Genomic DNA, 19,095 nt, shown 5'->3' on the forward strand with positions numbered 1-19,095 from the left:
GTTCCAGGATGTCCAGGAAAAAGGTAGCGGTCGCTAGGGATGAGGATTCCGGAAGCAGAATTAGAGGGAAGGGGTGAAAGGAAGGAAGAAGCAACCAGGAAACTAGGAATAGTGGATTCGCCGAACAGCGCACACATGTCAAGTCACTACCTAATGATAGCGTTGAGACACGCGGGGCCGTGGCCAATTTATAGAACGTGCTGTGTGCGACGTGAAGGCTGGTGCGAGGCAAGTCACTTGGCACAGCCATGTTGGGAGTAATAAGGAATACAACCCCCGTCACGATAAGGACCAGGAAGTCCAGAAGGGGCAATTTCTATGGGTCATGACAGCATGCCTCCTCCGAAGACCTGTTCCACCAGGTTTGTGCGGGTGTATGAGATGGAATCTTCTAAGCAATCGAGGGGTATTTAAGTTAGAAACTGGTTCCCAGATTCTCTCGCTAGGAGGATATCCATCCCTTCCATTCAACCAGGTATTGAAGTCGACCCCGTTTATACCTGGAATCGCATATTCTGGACACTTCGTATTCCAGGTGATCGTCCACAGCAACAGGACTGGGTCTGCAGAATTTTCGGGTCTGCAGGATTTTCGGGTGGATTGGATGTAGGGTTTCAATAGGGAAGTGTGAAAGACTGTGTGTATTTTCTTCCAGGAGTCAGGTAGCTTGAGTCGGAATGAGACAGGATTGATGATTTCCTTTATGGAAAATGGTCCATAGTACTGAGGGGCTAATTTGTTTGGCCGTAGATGTCGCGGTAATAGTTTAGAGGACAACCAGATTTGATCGCCAACAGAATAAGAAGGCCCTGGTCTTCTTTTGCAGTCCGCATAATGCTTAGTGTGTGTCTGGGCCTCTTTCAATTGTTCCTTGGCTTCCTTGTGTATGTTGATGAGAGTCTGAATCCATGAGTCGAGAGTAGGTACTGGAGTGGGATGTGGAAGAACAGAAGGTAAAACGGACAGGTGAAAACCTTGACTGCAATAGAAAGGGCTGACCGATCGGAATTGTTGTAGGCAAACTCGGCCAGGGGTATGAGGAGAGACCAGTCATCCTGAACCTTGGTGGCAAAACAACGAAGATATTGCTCCAGAGTTTGATTTACACGTTCCGTGGCTCCGTTGGTTTGTGGGTGATAACCTGATGAGAGAGCGTGTTGGATCCCTAGAATACGACACAGATGTTTCCAGAATTGTGAGACGTATTGAGGTCCTCGGTCCGATATGATCTTGGAAGGAAGTCCATGAAGACGGAAAATGTGTTCCAGGAAGATTCCAGCAAGTTCTGAGGAGGATGGTAGTTTATATGAGTGAACAAGTCTATGGTTACCATGATGGTCGTGTATCCTCGGGAAGGTGGTAATTCCACAATGAAGTCTGTAGCAATAATTTCTCATGGTCTTGTTGGCAGCGATGGTTGCAGTAGAAGACCCACCGGTCTCTTATGTTTGTTTTGACCGCAGATGGCACAAGCCTTGATGTACTGTTGTACATCGGTCTTCATTCCATGCCACCAAAACTGTCTTTGTATAAAACGGAGGGTGTTAGTTATACCATGATGACCGGAGTGAAGTTATACCATGATGACCGGAGTGAAGGGTATCGTGGCAGAGGTTTATTATCCTTTGTTGTAATTTCTGCGTAGGAATGACCAGTGCATTGTCCTTGAATAAATATCCTTCCTTAACTCTTAGATTCAATGGATTATTCCTTGAAATATCCTTCTAGAGGTCAGAGAACGGGGTTTGCGCTCAGATTTTTTCCAGGAGGTTGACTGCTTGAGCTACAAAGATAGTGTGGGGAAACATCTCAGGATAGGCCTTGTCTTCAGTGGCTGCGTAGTCAGGACGTCGAGATAAGGCATCAGCAATTATGTTTTGTGATCCGGGAACATGAGTGTTTTGGTATTGGTACTGGGCAAAGAAGTAGGCCCAACGCGCCTGACGACTGTTCCTGCACTCCAACGACTGTAGAATTTGGAGATTCCGATGGTCTGTGCGGACCTGAACTGGATATTTAGCACCCAGAAGTAGGTGTCGCCATTCAATGAAGGCTTGGTGGATGGCCAACAGTTCCTTCTCCAGGACGGAATAGTGTGTCTCGCTGGGAGTCGGGGTTCGTGAAAGGTAAGCAATGGGGTGTTCCAGTTTATCCTCAAGTTCCTGTTTCAAGACCGCTCCTATGGCGTAGTTGGAGGCATCCGTTTCCACTAGGAATGGGCGATTTATGTCGGGTTGGGCCAGGAGGGGGGCTTGCGTTAACTCTGTCTTCAATCGTTGGAATGCTTTATCTTGCAGTGTAGACCAGATAAAGGGGGCATCTTTCTTCAAGAGAGCAGCGATCAGCTGAACGATCTCAGAAAAGGTAGAAATAAACTTCCGGTGAAAGTTGGCGAGCCCCAGGAAGGATTGAACTTGTTTCACAGATGTCGGAGCGGGCCAATCCAGTATGGCCATTACCTTTGAAGGGTCCATACCAATTCCTCCTGGGCTAAGTATGAATCCTAGGTAGTGAACAGAAGTAACGTGAAACGAGCATTTTTCGGGTTTGGCTAAAAGTTTTGTGTTCACAAAGTCGTTGTAGTACTGCCTTTACATGTTCTTCATGCATTAGAGGATCTTGGAAAAAATCAATATGTCATCCAGATAGACCATGATGAAGAGGAACAACATGTCAGAGAACACCCTATCCATAAAACGCTGAAAGACTGCTGGAGCATTAGCTAGACCAAAGGGGATGACGAGATATTCATAGTGACCAAAGGGTGTTCTAAAGGCTGTTTTCCATTCGTCTCCTTCCCGGACATGGATTAAGTGGTAGGTGTAACGCTCACCTGATTCTCGCAGAGGCGCCGGTCTTGACTGGGCGACTACCGTATCTCCAAAGGTGATGTGTAGCACCCGGTTGGCTCTTGGGCTGGACCTCTGTGCACTGTATGCCTGACGTGTAGAGTAAGATGTCTGCAGATAGAAAATATGGGGTTAATGAACTGGGGTTATTGGGGTGTCCCTATCTCTTTCCTCTTCTCCTCTCCTGTAGACCCCCAAAGGTTAACGCTCTCACCTTAGGTAAGTGAATGCCGAGCTCTCCATCTGCCTCGGGGCAGGGTGCTGTAACCAGTTTCTTCACTGGATAGGTAGCGCAGGCCTCTTGACTTCAGAGGACTGCTGTCCGTCGTTTACTGCACGAACGGTAAGTTTCGAGTAATTCTAATGTCTTTAAAAGTCTTTAGTAATGATGTCTCTGGTTTTGCAGGGTTCCGGCGATGGCGGATGACGGGCTGAAGTGAGTTGAAGATGGAGCCCGTGTGATGAATAGAAGCGCCTGGAAGCACGTAAGTAAGCGCTTGTTGCCTGCTTCACGATGCGCTCTAACTGTCTTTTTATTTTGCAGATACGAGTTCGGAGCGGCTGCAGGGTGCCGGAATACCCACTGGATTAGATGTGGAAAGGAGTAATGGCACGTGAGTATTAAAGTTCCCCAATGTCTTTAAACGCACCTTGTTTTGTCTTTCAGATGCGGGATGCAGCGCCGAAGGCCTCCAGAGCATGCAAAGAGTTGGTAAGCTTTTGTCTTTCAGATGCCGGAATGTAGTGTGAAGACCTCCGGAGCGCACGAAGAGTAGGTAAGCCTTTGCCTTTCAGATGCCGGAATGCTAACCTGTTCTTTCTTGTCTTTATAGGTGTTGCTGAAGACTGGATTCAGGATGGTAAGCCTTTTTCCTTAGGCCCAGGACCGGATGCAGAAGACACGATGAGCGTTCTGCTGCAGAGGTTGCAGAATAACGCAAAGCAAGATTCATCCACCGGGTGTGGTTTAAATAGCCTCCTGCAGTGCTTCGGTGTCTCATTCCACAGCCACGCCTAGGTAAGAAAAGAGTTCCTGCTTTCCAGAAGAGTTCCAGTGTTCTGAATCTAGGGAGTGGCTCCAGCCCCACCCAACAGGAAAAGTAGTTCCAAACAGAAGGGGATCAGAGGCTCAACTGGCAGGCAAGTAAGCAGCATGGTCTGCTGCAGGTAAGTCCACCCAAGCATTATGAGCCCGGCGCTTCCAGCGCTGGGACTGGGCATATTTATGAGCCTGGTGCCACTGGCGCCAGGGCTGGGTCCAAAAGGTCCCAATTGGGACTGGTTGGCACTCGGAACCTGGGTTATGGATCTGCTTCCAAGGGAGTTGGGAAAACCCTGACCTTTTGGAAGCAGAGATCATGACAGTAGGCACCCCAGAGATCCAACTTCGTGAATATTACGGCGCCTCTCACAGCTTCCAGGATATCCAAGATCAGGGGCAGTGGGTACCGATCTTTGATGGTGCATTGATTTAAGCCTCGATAGTCGAGGCAAGGTCTGAGTTCCTTGGTATCCTTCTTGGGAACGAAGAACAACGAAGCACCCGCTGGAGACTTCGAGGGTCTAATGGTGCCGTTTTCAAGATTAGTGTCTAGGTATTCCCAAAGGGCCTTTTTCTGAGGTTCGGAAAGAATGAACATTCTGCCGAAGGGAATTACTGCTGAGGGATCTGTATCTATGGCACAGTCTTCGGGCCTGTGAGGGGGTAAGGCTTGGACTATGGCAGTAGAAAATACATTAGCATATCCCTGATAGGCCTCCGGAACTTGTATGATATTGTTTTTTTAGGTCTCTTGATGGTTCTTTAGGAGGTGTCGAGGAGGGATCCAGGGATAGACAATGGGACATACAGAACTCTGAGCCCAGGAATAATGATACTGCTGTCCAGTTGATATACGGATTGTGCTTTTGTAACCAGGGCATACCGAAAACCATGGGGTAATGAGCTGACTTAATGATGTCGAATGTAATCCGCTCTTGATGATGATTTATGGAAAGTTGGATCTCTTTAGTCTGCAGGCTTATGGGTCCTGGAGAGGGGGGTCTTCCGTCAATTGCTTCCACCGGCTACATGGTGTTTCGTGTCTCGTACGGAATATGATGACTATCAACCCAGTTTTGATCAATGAAATTTCCATTGCTCCGCAGTCCACCAAGGCCAGAATGGGATAGGTCTTGTTCTTGGAGGGCGACCGGAAGGGCTGCAGCATCACCAAATAGTTTTGTCGAGGAGAGTTCAAGGATGGAATTGATGTGGAGCAAACCTCTCTCTCCCGACACCTCGCTCCATCTAGGATCGGGAGCTAGCGTTTCCCGAATGCCGAGGATGGGCTAGAGGGCGTTCTCTAACAAGGTGTTTATCCGAGGCACAATACATGCACAGGCCTGTGTGGATCCTTCTCATCCTTTCTTGTGGGGAAATAGGCCCACGGAAGGCTCCTATTTGCATGGATTCCTGATCTATGTCAGGGGTTGGGGCAGGATTGGCCTTTACAGAAGTCTCAAGAGAATTCTTTTGAAAGGGTATCTTGGTCTTTCTTCTTTCAGCCTTTCTTTCCTGGATTCGGAAGTCTATTTGCATGGCTAGATCCATAAGAGCCTGGAATGAGCAAGGACGAGCCACCCTAGCTAATTCGTACTTAATATCCTTGTTTAGACCCCTGCGAAATAGAGTGAAACTTGCTTCTGAGGACCAATCCGCTTGCTTGGCCAGTTGTTTGAATCTAGTAACGTACGTTAGCATATCCTGAGATCCCTGTCGGAAATCAAGTAACCGTTCCTGAGCAGTAAAAACCTGTTCTGGGCGGTCGAACATAGTCTTGAGTGCCTGAATGAATCCATCATAATCATCCAGGAGGGCATCTCCTGAGTTGACTAAGGGAGCGTCCCAGGTCAACGCGTTCCCTGTGAGATGCGAGATTATGAAGCCCACCTTCGCCCTGGAAGTTGAAAAATAATAGGGCTTAAAAGTAAAATGCACCAAGCAGCAATCCACGTAAGGATTTTGCCGAGCCATTACATTTGTCTACCACTCCACCCAGTAACACACTGTCCTTGTTAGCGCGGTCGCGAGACAAAACGAGCTGTTTTAACGCAGCATTCTCAGCTTTTAAGTTCTGTACTTCAGTTGTGAGTTTTTTCAAGCCACGCATAAGGTCCTGGACTGCTTTCTCCATAGCAGTATCCGTGTCGGTTGTTTGGCATCTCAAACTGTCGTAAATCTCCCCCGTCTCGCCTGGGATCGCTTCTTGCTCTGTTCCGCGGGAGGATTCCTCTTGTGGACGGATCGGGTCTAGTATAGGCTCGCGCGAGTCTCGTCCAGCTGCAGAGCGCGAGTTCCGGGAAGGTCGCAGTTCCAGGATGTCCAGGAAAAAGGTAGCGGTCGCTAGGGTTGAGGATTCCGGAAGCCGAATTAGAGGGAAGGGGTGAAAGGAAGGAAGAAGCAACCAGGAAACTAGGAATAGTGGATTCGCCGAACAGCACACGCACGTCAAGTCACTACCTAATGATAGCATTGAGACGTGCGGGGCTGCGGGTGCATGGCCAATTTATAGAACGTGCCGTGCCGTGTGCGACATGAAGGCAGGTGCGAGGCAAGTCACTTGGCACGGCCATATTGGGAGTAACAAGGAATACAACCCCCATCGCAATAAGGACCAGGAAGTCCAGAAGGGGCAAGTTCTATGGGTCATGACAGGAGCAATTACTCTAGCTAATGGTGAAAGAGCAGATAATCTGTGGGGAAATCCTGGTTTAAACCGAGGGATTATCCTGCAACCTCATTCTTAAAACCTGGTGATTTCTGTTCGCCATAAGCAACGTTTTCTTTTACTTGAACCACACCCGGCACAGCTCCTGCAGATCCCCTCTGAAAGCAGTTGGGTGGCTGCGTCGTGTGCGATAGTTTCAATGATAATGGGGGTATTTATTTATTCATGCAATGTTTGACGGCTACCTGTATTTTTTTTTTAATGCAAAAATACAGGTAGACCAACAAGTATAAATAGTCGTGGCTGAGGACTTTAACTTCCTCTGGTGACCCTGTACGGGGTCACCAGAGGAAGTTAGTTTACTTTTCCTGCAGCTGTGACCTGTATCAAAGTCCTGCTGTGTACACATAGGGGGGTGGAGCCATCAGAGCGCTCATGGCGGCAATGAGCTGCTCCGCCCCCCTACTCTTTTCTTTCTTTTTTTTCCAAAGTAACCCAGCGCAGAGCATGGATTTAGGGTTTGCGGCGGCTGACTCTGGCTGGATCCCGCGATCCAGCTACACATCTGGTGCCGGATCTCGGATCCGACGAGAGCCGGCCCAATGACAAGTGCTGCCGTTATCTGCGCAACACGGCTTTCACTGTTATAACATCAATGAGCTCACTACGACGGCATGTAGTTCCCTTGGTATGATTTCTGTAACTTTACTGCCTTTACAAGGTGAGGGGTTATGAACATTGCAGGGAGATGTGCCTGACTTTACCGCTCAGTGCTGCCAGGCAGTGCATTGAGCTGTACCGGCTAGAGTCTGTACCACAAGATGTCTCTTAACCCCCCTCCTCCCCACCCCCATATTTCTTTCTTTCTGTATAGCACCGACTTCCTTCATTTCCCTGCTACTTCCTTGATTTACCTCAGTTGTCTCACTGACTAGGTGCCTGCATATTGCTTTGCTAGTATACTGTGAAAATGCAAACTCTTATGTAGCCTTGCCAGCAAGATAATAGCCATACTGTAGGCCGAGGTCTTCAATCTGTGGGGCGTGTGATCCAGGACAGCGAGAAAAGAGAAAATACATGCTCAGTCAGTGCAACATGATGAGGGCGCGGGAAATAAATGCAGCATGGACGTGCTCTTTCCTGAATTTGGATCGCGTGTCTACGCTGCGTTGTTGTTTCCTGCTGCTGACGCCAGCGTCTTATTGCCTGGTAGGGGATGCTGCTTCTCGGCTCAGACTGCCACACCACAGTTGGACGGAGTGCCGGGAAGCAAGCGGTTCACGCCTTTGTCGGTCCCTCTGCTTCCCTCTCCCCCTTTGGACCCACGAAGACTAACGTGTGGGGAAAGGTGAGCAGGGGGGCTGGATCACTGCAATGCTGGTTCCCCCTGGACCCCTCTCCCTCTGTGCCCCCACCTTGCTTGGCCATGGGGGAAGAAGAGGCGAGCGGCGACGGAAGCACGCTTCGCCAGTGTTGTATGATATCCAGCTCTCCCACAGAAGATTGCTGGGCTCTCCAGCAATCTGCCATGGGGTAGCCGGATATCGTAGAACACTGGTCCCCCCTGCTTTGGCTGTCCCTCTGCCTCGTCACCCCTCTGGTCCATGGGACAGTGCTGGCCGGGTCCAAGATCCGGCATCCGATGTCTGTCCGGATCTCGGGACCTGGCTTGCTTCAGCCATGACCAGGCTTTATCAAGCCCCCAGCTTTGCAGAGGGAAGCTGGGGGTTCGGTGACCTAATCTAAGCAGGACTCCTTTCCCCAGCTGTCACTCGTGCGTTTCCTGGCTATGTTTGCACATCCCGTTTGTTTTTTCTGTCCTGAAAGGGACACCATGGCGGGGAGGGGTGTCGTCACTGTTGAAAGCGGGCATTCTACATGCCGGACACATTATTGTTCAAATGTGTGTTTTACACATTAAAAGGAAAAAAGTAACTTCCAACGCACAAAAACACCGCTGAAACTTGCATTCACTAGTTTTCTTTGAGATGTGTTTTTGAAAAAAAAAAATTCTCTCTAAGCACAACACCAATACAATTTGTGTACCCCTTGCTTTGTGTTTTATCACAGGTTATACATTCATAAAGATGTTATGTTTACAAATAAATGCTTCCATTGTGCTGACAGCAGTTATTAGGAAATTAAACTGGGTTCATGGGTGCCAAACGGAGGCAGAAATACACCAACCCATACCTTGGCCAATCACATTTTATAGCACTTCCTTTTTTTTATAAGTAATTGCAAAAAGCCCTATCGATTTTAACAAGTTTTGCATATTTTCTTTAGTTTTGGTTAAATTCAACCTTAATGGTGTATCAACCTGCTGAGCTACCCTGGGAGCCATCTATTATAGAACAAGTCTATGCATCCCATGATATAGTAAAATCACTGCATTACTAACAGTTCATTGGTTGCATCGCTGCCATAGAAGTGATTTAAAGTGGAATTTGTGTATATCATCCTAGTGTGGGTGCCAGGCCTTCATGTGGTACCATATGTTACAGAGAAGCCAGGGGCCCTCGTGTCTGGCTTGGCAGCCAGAGCAGTCTGCTGCTACGTCGGCGCTGTCACCTAACTGCAGTATAAGCTACATGGATGGCTATTGCTCGATGTTTCCCAAAGTTGGCTCAGTGAGTTTCTATGTAAGATATGTAGATGAATGATTTTAATGCCAGCTGGCTGGACTTTACAACTGTTAAGGGTAACCTATAACAAGCTGATGCTCTTTCTCTCACTCGCTCTATTATTTTGTTTTGTCTCTGTGACTGAGTACAAGTCATGTTTTCAGGTATGTGCTCTTGACTGCTCTCTCTACCAGATGGGGTGGACTGGCCTATAGGGAACTTTGAGATTTCCCGGTTGGACCCTGCACCCTAGATCCCTTTTGTGTGCAGGGGAGGATGTGTGCCGACTGGCAGAGTGTAGTGCGCACATATTGGTACGGTCAATCTGGTACGTTTATAATATTTTTTTTAATTGTACTTTTTCAAATGCAGGAACATTTGGCTTAATCATCCCATCTTGGACAGCAAAGTCCCCAGCGGCAATGGCACCATAAAAAATCCTGACATCTGTATTAGGACTTTCCGACGGTAAGAATGTCTGTATTTTGCTGTGGGTGATGGTGGGGTAATTTTAAAGGTATAGTAGGAGTCACAATCTGGGATTTCAAACCTATTTTTGAGGCTGTTCCTTTCTCATGTCCAGTTTGGGGCGGTACTGAAAGTTCACGCCTCATGTGGGAGTTGCATTTACTGTGTACCCTCTCCTGGTTTCCCAGGGTTACCTCCTGCTTACTAGCTGATGCCTAACACCCAAGAGCTGGTTTTAACCCCTGCTCATTTTTGAAGTCTCAGGTAGACCCATGTATCCTTGACTAACTGTTTTCATTGCAGCAGCATCGCTCCAAGCGTCGGTGTGTCAACCTAACCACCTGTGTCCCAGCAAGAAAAATCCAGTGAAGCACTTGACCCAGTCACGCAGGCAAGTAAGGATTTCTTCTCCCTATGTAATATTGGTTGAGTAGAAGTGCTGAAGGTTTATATCGGCCCTGTGCAATGTGCATCCAGGTGTGGTTTTCGCCGCCCTGTGGCCTAGTCCAGGACCACACTTCAACAAAAAATTTGAGCTAGAACTTCACGATCTGAACAGGGAGTCTTCTGACTCTTGTATCAATGTGGTGTTTTTTTAAAATCCAAGCAGCATTTCTGACCCATTACTGCTGAGTTTGTTTTTCCCCCAAGCTGTTCACATGGTTTTGTTTTTCGCCCCCCACGCCTTTTCACATGGTTAATTTTAAATCTTATGTGGTGTTTTGTCAATTTAAGTCTTTTAAAGCATTTTTAATTTTTGAAAACTTTAAATGGTTTTTAAAAAATAACGTGTCATAAATTAACGTGGGGGGGTTTGCAATGTTTTCAGAGTCAGACTCCTTTTTTAGATGGATCATTGGTACTAAGTGAAAATATCTTTTTCACAATACCGATTGGGGGGGGGCTGTCGCTTTAGAAAGACCCTCTGTGACCGCTCAGAGCGGTCTTTCTAAATCGAACAATCGTACTTGTCAAGCCCCTGTCACACATGAGTGCGTGCAGGGGCTGACAGGCGCTGTGAGACCCAGCAGAGTCATCACAGGAGGCAGAGGTCTGTTTTGGACTGTGCACGCATGTGGGTAAGATGCGTGTGTTGAGGGAGGGAAATTGGGGGTTCGGGGGTCCCCCCCGATTGACGAGTTAATGAGCAGGTGGGGAAGGAAGGGGGGCAGTATGTGAATTCTGCACTTTAAAGTCAATACAAAAACGGCCGGGAAAAAATCAGTCTTTTTTGTTTGTGTTCGGGCTTTAAAAGGCAGAAATAACACATAGAACTAGATAGTTTCCTAGTGCCCAAAGATGAAAAAAATCAATGCACTGCAACTCTTGGTTCACTGAAGAACTATCTGACCTTCGTACCAAGAAGCGCAAAGCTCTATCAAGATGGCAATCAGCGCCTAACCAATCTTAACTATTTCAAACTGATCTTGTCGACCTACAAAAAAGCTACATTCAACGCTAAATCCGAATCCTATAACAAGAGAATTACTAATGCCAGCTCCAAATCAAGAGAAATATTCTCTATATTCAAAGAACTCGCCACACCTGCCTCCAGCCCAGACGAAATCATCAAGGATGAAGCATGGTGCATAGGCATTGTCTGCCCTCCTGAATAAAGTCGCCACACTCCAAAACAAAATAGCCTCCCAACGCAAAGCTCTCAGCACCCCCACCTGCTCGCCCACTCCTCCCACTTTTTTTAATATAATGGTTTTGTAGGTTTTGTACAACTCTCTCTCACAAACATCCCTTTTCACTTTCAGAGAAGTCTCAGAGACGGAAGTCAAGGACCTCCTAAAAAAAAAAATCCAACCTTCCACCTGTAAAGGGGATATCTGCCCACCCACCTTAATGAAAGAATGCTCAGAACCCCTCACCCCCATCATCACGGCTTTCATCAATGCCTCATTCGCATATGGAACCGTACCGCAATGTCTAAAAGAAGCTTGGGTTCGCCCGCTCCTGAAAAAACCCTCTCTCGATCCTTCCTCCCCTAAAAATTATCGCCCATTGTACCACCGTCCCCTTCATCCTCAAAATTCTAGACAAAGCTGGACACAACCAAATCCAACACTACCTGGAAACCAACACCATCCTAGGCAAAAGACAATCCGGTTTCCGCAAAGGCCACGGGACTGAACTGCCCTTCTAGATCTAAAGAATCAAATTACCAAGATAATGGACACAGGCAAACCTGCTCTCCTCCTACTGCTCGACCTCTCTGCAGCATTCCACCTGGTCGACCACAGCATTCTCAAATCTCACCTATTCAATGCTGCACACTTCTCTCACAAGGCAACCACTTGGATCACTTCCTTCCTTGACCCTCTACAACCTATTCACCAAACCCCTCTTTGACTTACTGGACTCCCTCAACATAGCCTACACAAACTACGCCGATGACAAGCAAGTTCTCCTCCCCCTTTCCGGAGATTACAACCAAGACTCAGAAGCCCTCCTCAAAATCTACTCCACCATCCAAACCTGGATGGCTATCAATGATCTCTGATTAAACGGAGACAAAACCGAAATCATCATCCTAGCCCCCAGCGAAACACTAACTAAACTCAGCCCCGATTACTCTCACATGATCATTGACAGTATTCGCATACCTGTCTCCTCTGCCGTCAAGACCTTGGGACTCTACCTAGACGCCACTCTCCCTGACCAAACAAACCATCGCCTCAGCATCTGCTCTGTCCACTAAATTCATCTATGCCATAAAACCCTATTTTACAATGCCCAACTGCTTCTCCATAGCCAGAGCCACTATAGGATCCAGACTAGACTAGACTACTGCAACGCCCTCCTGGCAGGCACATCAACTAAAAACCTAAGCAGGCTTCAAATAGTGGCAAATAATGCCCTCCGAGCTGCACTACACATCCCCAAAACTGACCATATTTCACAGGCCAGAAGACGCGCCCATTGGCTCCCAGTCAAGGAAAGAATCGACTTTAAAATTCTCACTCTCACACACAAGTGCATCAATCACACAGCACCGCCATACTTATCTGAAACGATAACAAAGAACTCCTCCACCCGTCCTAGAAGAAGCCATCACGCCAACCAACTCCGAATACCTACTGTTAGAAGAACCAAAGCCGGCGGCATTGGCTTCCCACACATAGCACCCAAGCTCTGGAATCCCCTCCCCAACGCACTCAGAGCAGAACCATCGCTGTACTCCTTTCGCAAATACCTCAAAACTACACTATTCAACTAACATCCTCCCTCCTCACCTACACTTGCTCTCTTACGTCTGCTACAAAATGTGTCCTGTAATGAAATTTGCTTTGTAACATCTTCCTTCCATTGTAACCAGATTATGTCTTCATGTAACAGCGCCACGATGCCCCCGGGCTGACGTGCGCTTTAAACAAATTCAAATAGATAAATGGTAGAACTGGATAGTTTCCTAGTGCCCAAAGACGGTAGGAATCTCAAACGAAAAGCGGAAGGAGAGGTGGAAAAGGACACGAGAAATGCAAAAACACGGAAATATGTCTTTTTTTGGGTTCACATGGATCACAGTTGCTGACATGTTAAGCTGCAGTGTGTGGTTTGTGGCGCTACGTTAGCAAGCCTGAAGCCAACACTTCAGGTGCATTTGGAAACAAAACCTTAGCAAAAAAGACCATGGATTTGTTTGTACGGCAGCTACAAGGCATACACGAGCAAAAGACACTGTTAAAACGTGGCCTCAGTGCCTGCAAATGCTTTGGAAGCTTCTTACCACATTATCTGGGGGAAGAAGGGGGCCCTTTACAGATGCTGAGAATAATTCTGCCAACAATTCTCACTGTCAACCGGGTAATGCTTAGTGACCGTGCAGCAGAGAAATGCCAAAATATCTTTGTCTGACACCACAATTTTCCGCCACATCACTGACCTGTCCTCTTCTATCAGTACAGAATTGATATCGTGCTTGAAATATTTTGTAAACCAATTCAGGGCAGAGCAACAGCAATGACATTGTTAACTCACCACTTAGCAAGCCCCGCCCACCTGGTGCCTTCCTGCTTGCCGCTCTTTTCCCTACTTAAGGAGCCCTCCAGCCTCTTTTCCTTTGCAGCTGGGGAGCAGCTGTAAGTGGATCTAGGTCACCTGGCCTAAGCCCCACCCACCTGGTGCCTTCCTGGTTGCTGCTCCTTTTCACCACTTAGCAAGCCCCGCCCACCTGGTGCCTTCCTGCTTGCCGCTCTTTTCTCTACTTTAGGAGCCCTCCAGCCTCTTTTCCTTTGCAGCTGGGGAGCAGGTGTAAGTGGATCTAGGTCACCTGGCCTAAGCCCCGCCCACCTTCTTAGCCCTGCCTCTTGCTTCCTGCTCTTAACTCTTAGATGAAGGGCGTTTCTCGCCCGAGAGTCCAAAGTGAAGGGCAGTCAAAGAAAAGGGCTATTGCTGTTTGGACCTGTTCAGACCAGGAGGATCCAGGGTCCGACCCCCTGCTAAGACAGCAGGTAAGCATGCACCAAAATGTGTTTACACCCTCTGTCCCAACAGGCCATCCCCACCGTCTCTGGTGCCCCCGTGTTGTTCCCTCGTGCACCCCCCCCTTCCTGCACACAGGAGTCTGTCTTGATGCATTCTGGTTTCACCATCACCATTTTGTGGATAATGCTGCATTTTACTTTTATGGACTTCATTGATTCACGGTGCATCAGCCTTTCTCAACTCTCATGCTGGACTTCCTTTGCATCTTGTACTCGTGGTGGCCCTGAATCATGCTGTTCCATCTTCATCTTGTATCCTGGCTTGCAACATTATGTGTTACTACTGACTTCTGCAATTGTATTAGCTCTCCTCTCTTGCTTCTCCACTCTTTTGACTGCTTAATCTCTGTTCTCTCCTCCCCTCCCTTTTCCTGTCTCCTCCCCTTACTTTCTTCTATGCACTTACTCTATCAGAATTGTCCCTGGACCTACTATGATAGCAACTTCTTCTGTCGCTCCCCTTTCCCCTTACTGTGGCCCCCCTCCCTCCAGCACTATCTGAAACGTTGTCAGGCCTAGTACGATAGTCGCTTGTTTTGTTCCTCCCCTCCCTTTCTTCACCCCTCTCCCTCACCTTTTGTTTTCCTCCAGCTCTACTAGAAATGTTGTCAGGCGTAGTACGGTAGTCGCCTGTCTGTTTCCATTTCCTTCCCACTCTCCCTCTCCCTTCCTTAGCACTTGCACTATCTGAAATGTCGTCAGGCCGAGTACGATAGTTAATTTCACATCCTTACTGTTCATGGCCTGTAAGAATGTTGTTGTATTTCCCTTGTTCCCTTCCTTGCCTTGAAGCGCTTTGAAACACATTGTGTATAGGCGCTATATAAATAAACTATCATATCATATATCATAACATAACTACTTCCTAAGTTCCCACTGCCTAAAGTGGGAGGCGTGTGTTGGTATTTGCTTGGATGGAGCTCCTTCAATGTCTGGTGCTAGAACTGGGTTAAAAGCAAAAGTGTTGATAGTAGCTCCACATATATTGTGGATACACACACACTGCGTGATCCCCTGGAAGCTTTGCCTGTGCGCAATATGGGGAATGGACTCTTGGACTCTCTGAGGTGCTGACTTTTTTTGTTAAGATTGTGCATTTTATTAAGTTGCACCGCACAAGAGCCCATCTTTTTGCCACATTATGTGCAGAAATGGGAGCTGAACATGCTTTGTTTCTCTCTGGAACAAAGTGGGACGCTTTCTCCTGGGTTTAGACCAGACGAAAGAAGAGCCTCTGTGTGATTAACACTGGCTTGTACTGTTAGCTTACTATGGTGACCTCTTTGGAAAGCTACATTTTCTAAACCTCTCCCTGCAAGGCACAGAAAAGAAACCAAATATTGGCTATGAACGCAAAAATGTCAGCATTTAAAAGTTGGAGCTTTGGAGGAGGAGGGTTAATGTCTGCATTCCGACGCATTTCATTATTAGCAGATGCTCTTGAGGAGGTGGAGTATGATCTTTTCATGTGTTGCTGAACTAATGGGAAACCATCTCAGAACCACTCTCAAGTACTTTCCAGAGGACAATTGTAGCATCAATGACTGAGTGGTTCAGCCTTTCCTATCGGACGTAGGGGCCCGCCCACCTCCCAATACACCTGCAGGAGGAACTAATGGAACTTCAAAGTGACCACCTACTGGAGTTAATTCAAAAAATTGTCCTGGGGGGCTGGGGGGAGGGTTGGCACAATGCAGTTTCCTCCTTTTAACCAAATGCAGTCCATGTACTGTTACCTTTCAGCACCTCGTACCTCTGCAAGATTACATTTTCAACTTTTGCAGCCCTAAAGACTAAATATCGGTCAAAGCTGGAAGAAAGCCAACCACAGGTGATGGCTGGCTGCTGAAAGGCAGGCCCACCCTTCACACTATCTCTCGTATGCCACTGTCCAACTTGCAAGTGACTGCATTGATAGTAATCAAGTTTTTGTACTTAAGTATGTCCTACGTTACTCTTTGAAATATCCAACGCTACTTTTAGTCACGTCCCCTGTAGCAAAAAATTCTGAATGCTGCATTTACAAATATTTGCCCTATAATAAATTTGAGTTATTGCAAGCAATGATTTTGAAAGAATGTTGTTTGGCACCCACATCTCCATTTGGCACCATACTACACCAGATAAACATTGAGTCCATGTGGATAAAGGGGCCCAAGCCAGGTACCTTTTCCTTAGTGAGGGCTTTGTGGTCAAACAAGTTTGAAGACCACAAGACCACTGCCCGTAGAGTGACTATCTTGTTATCAAGAAAAACATTTTTTTTTAAAAAAGGGAAAACAACCTAATTGCTATCTTGCTGGCACCGCTATGTTAACATATGTTTTGATTGCTAGTTTGGATGAGCACTTATCCTCCCTGGTCCCTAGAGGACAGTGCACGTGTGGCCTTAAACGGCAGAAGCTTAATGTACTACAAACCTTTGCAAAATCTCTGGTTGCTAAGTGGTCCATTATCCACGTGTTTGCTGTGCCCTTGTGTGCGACGTTGCTATGTTTCCGGTACGGTGCAAATACAACTCGTACACATGACTGCACCTTCAGTGGGTAGGAGCGAAATCATTCTGGTGCTTTACTGGGAAGGAAAGAGTTGCACGGACCCAGCGATACTCAAGATTGTCGTCTGCTTAAGAACATTGCAGTGTCGCATAGCCCCTGTGAGAATGTGTCTCTTGTATATAGAGGGCACAATGCTTGTAATTTTCAATAAGTTGCCCAGACAGCTGCATGCCAGTGCACAGGCACCCACTGGCATAGATTTCCCTTGTGTGGGGATTGTTGATGTGTGGCTTGTCCGAAGCGTGTGTGATTTTCGCAGCATCTTTAATATTGCTTAATTCTGAAGCAGGGTGCTGAGTGGCAACGTTTTGTTTGGCTAGCATGAAGGCTGGCTAAGTTTTGAAGTGTGTCGCAGACTGTTTGAGCCGCTGTTTGGTACAGGGTGTGCTGCACACACCGCCAGGTGTAGTCTCAGGCTGGGGATGGTTGAAATGCCCTGATGAATGAGTTCTTTGATTCCAGCGTTCCTCCTTCTGGTGGCCCATGGTGCTTTGGGCTTAGATTTGCTGTTGTGATTCGGCGCACAGAGAATGGTTGCAGATATTGGCCATCCAAGCTCTCATGAAGAAGGGAGAGAAAAAGATTCCTCTAACCAACAGTGGACAGATGTCCCCATCTATTTAATTCTCTTAGCAATGCTTGCAACCTGATCATTGCTTTCACTTAAGCCATTGAACACCAGCCAACTAAAAAAAAAAGTGGCATCCATTAATTGTCCAGCAACTGAATTTGCATTGAACAGACCCTCCAGCCTATAGCGATTTTGCGATGCCGTGAAAATGGGCGTTTTGCGCAAAATGCTGCGAACGGGCATTTTGTGCAAAAACAGCATTTATTTTGTTTTTATTAAATAAAAAATTAATCTGCAAAAACTACTGTTTAAAAAAAAAAAGTATTCGGGGTGCCAGGTTCTCAACTTTTTTTAACGCAAGAAATGAAATGTGTTAACACATCTCGTCACGCCCAAAAAAAAACAGCCCAATCCACAATGGACACCTGAATGGGCACATTTTATATGCGCGCCCATTCAGATGTCCTTTTTCACCTCCTTGAGCAAATTAGGTGGCGTTTCTGCCAACTTAAAAGCGCATCCCACATTTCCAAGCAAGATGCACTTTTAAATGTGCAGAAATTGTAGCCAAACCCTACAGGGGTGTTGCTAGTTCTAGAAAAGGTCAGGGGCTAAGCTAATGTCGGGGACTGGTGGGGACTCGGTGCAAAATGCGTTTTTTGGGTCGCATTTTACAGTGGCATGCCCCTGAAGGGCGTGTCCCTATGAAAGGTGCTGGGAGTTTGCAGAACACTGTCGGAAGAGCGCTTCTATTGAAGGTATTACCCATTTTGACCGACAAAAATAGACTGGTACAATTTGACCTATTTCGGCCAGAACCATTTGATCAATTTTTATAAATACCGAACATGTGTTGCGGGGGTGTCGCCCGCTCCCCATGTTCATTATTTTTGGGCTTGGGGGCTGCAGGGGTGTCCCCCCACTTCAAAATTGGAGACGGGGAACTGCAAAAAAAATAAAGAAAATAACTAAAAGGGACCCTGCGGTTTCGGATCCGACCTGCGTTAGAAGGACGGATCTGACACCGCAGGGTTGCAGGGGAAGCGGCAACGACCAAGGAGTTAAGTAGGGGAGGGAATGGGGTGGTGGTGAAAGGTACATTTTGGGTTGTTTGACTGAAGTGCAAATCAATTTGCGGCGAAATGGACTACGGTCAATTCCGCTGCAAATAATGACACTTGGGTCAAACAACCCCGAACCCCATTCAAGGCAGCTGGCCAGCACACAATTTACCCTACAGCTCAAGCTCGTGGAAGTGCGCTGGTCAACTATGAGAATAAGGTGACCTGCTCATTTCCAAAAATGGGTTGCATAAAAATGACATATCCTTCGTCTCTATTTTTAAATGCCCCATTTTTTGAGGATCTGGGTCAAAATCTACTTTAAAAAAAAAAAGAAAAGAATGGTCACACTATGAGTGGGAAAGGAGAGACAGGGAGAGTGATGGGTGAGATGTGAAGTGATAGGCAAGAAAGCAGAGGGAGAGCAGTGGGTCAGAGGAGGAAGCGGTGCACAAGAGAGCAGAGGAAGCAGTGATGCGGTGGGCCAGAATTCTGAGAGCGAGCGGAGGTACAGAAAGTAGAGGGAGCGTGTGGTCAGTGAGCCAGAAAGCAGAGAGGAAGCGGTTGGCCGGAAAGAGGCAGTTAACTGCAGATTGGGAAAAAGGGTGCGGGATATAGAATGGGAGAAACAATGCATATTGCGGGAGGAATTGTAGAGTGTAAGGTGTGAGTTGGGAGTATGAATTGGAGTGTGGCAGGGGCTGGGGAGTGCAAATTGTGACTTGACAGTGTGACATCACACGTGAGTATTTATGACAGAG

At 47.2% G+C, this 19,095-nt stretch overlaps 1 protein-coding gene across 20 annotated transcripts in view; it reads left to right on the forward strand.

Annotated features, from left to right (window-relative positions):
• The window catches only part of NOL8 (nucleolar protein 8), a 1,066,580-nt gene that overhangs the window by 13,630 nt on the left and 1,033,855 nt on the right, over positions 1–19,095 (forward strand). For 9 of the 20 annotated variants that reach the window (XM_069643873.1, XM_069643874.1, XM_069643889.1 and 6 more), the window contains exons 2-3: positions 9,556–9,651; positions 9,955–10,046. The gene's annotated coding sequence lies outside the window, so the exon portion shown is untranslated. The remainder of the gene's footprint in view (positions 1–9,555; positions 9,652–9,954; positions 10,047–19,095) is intronic. The other 11 variants (XM_069643881.1, XM_069643883.1, XM_069643887.1 and 8 more) reach the window with 3 other exon arrangements.

This window comes from Ambystoma mexicanum, chromosome 2p (genome assembly GCF_040938575.1).
Source record: "Ambystoma mexicanum isolate Mex_15411 chromosome 2p, UKY_AmexF1_1, whole genome shotgun sequence".
Taxonomy (NCBI): domain Eukaryota; kingdom Metazoa; phylum Chordata; class Amphibia; order Caudata; family Ambystomatidae; genus Ambystoma; species Ambystoma mexicanum.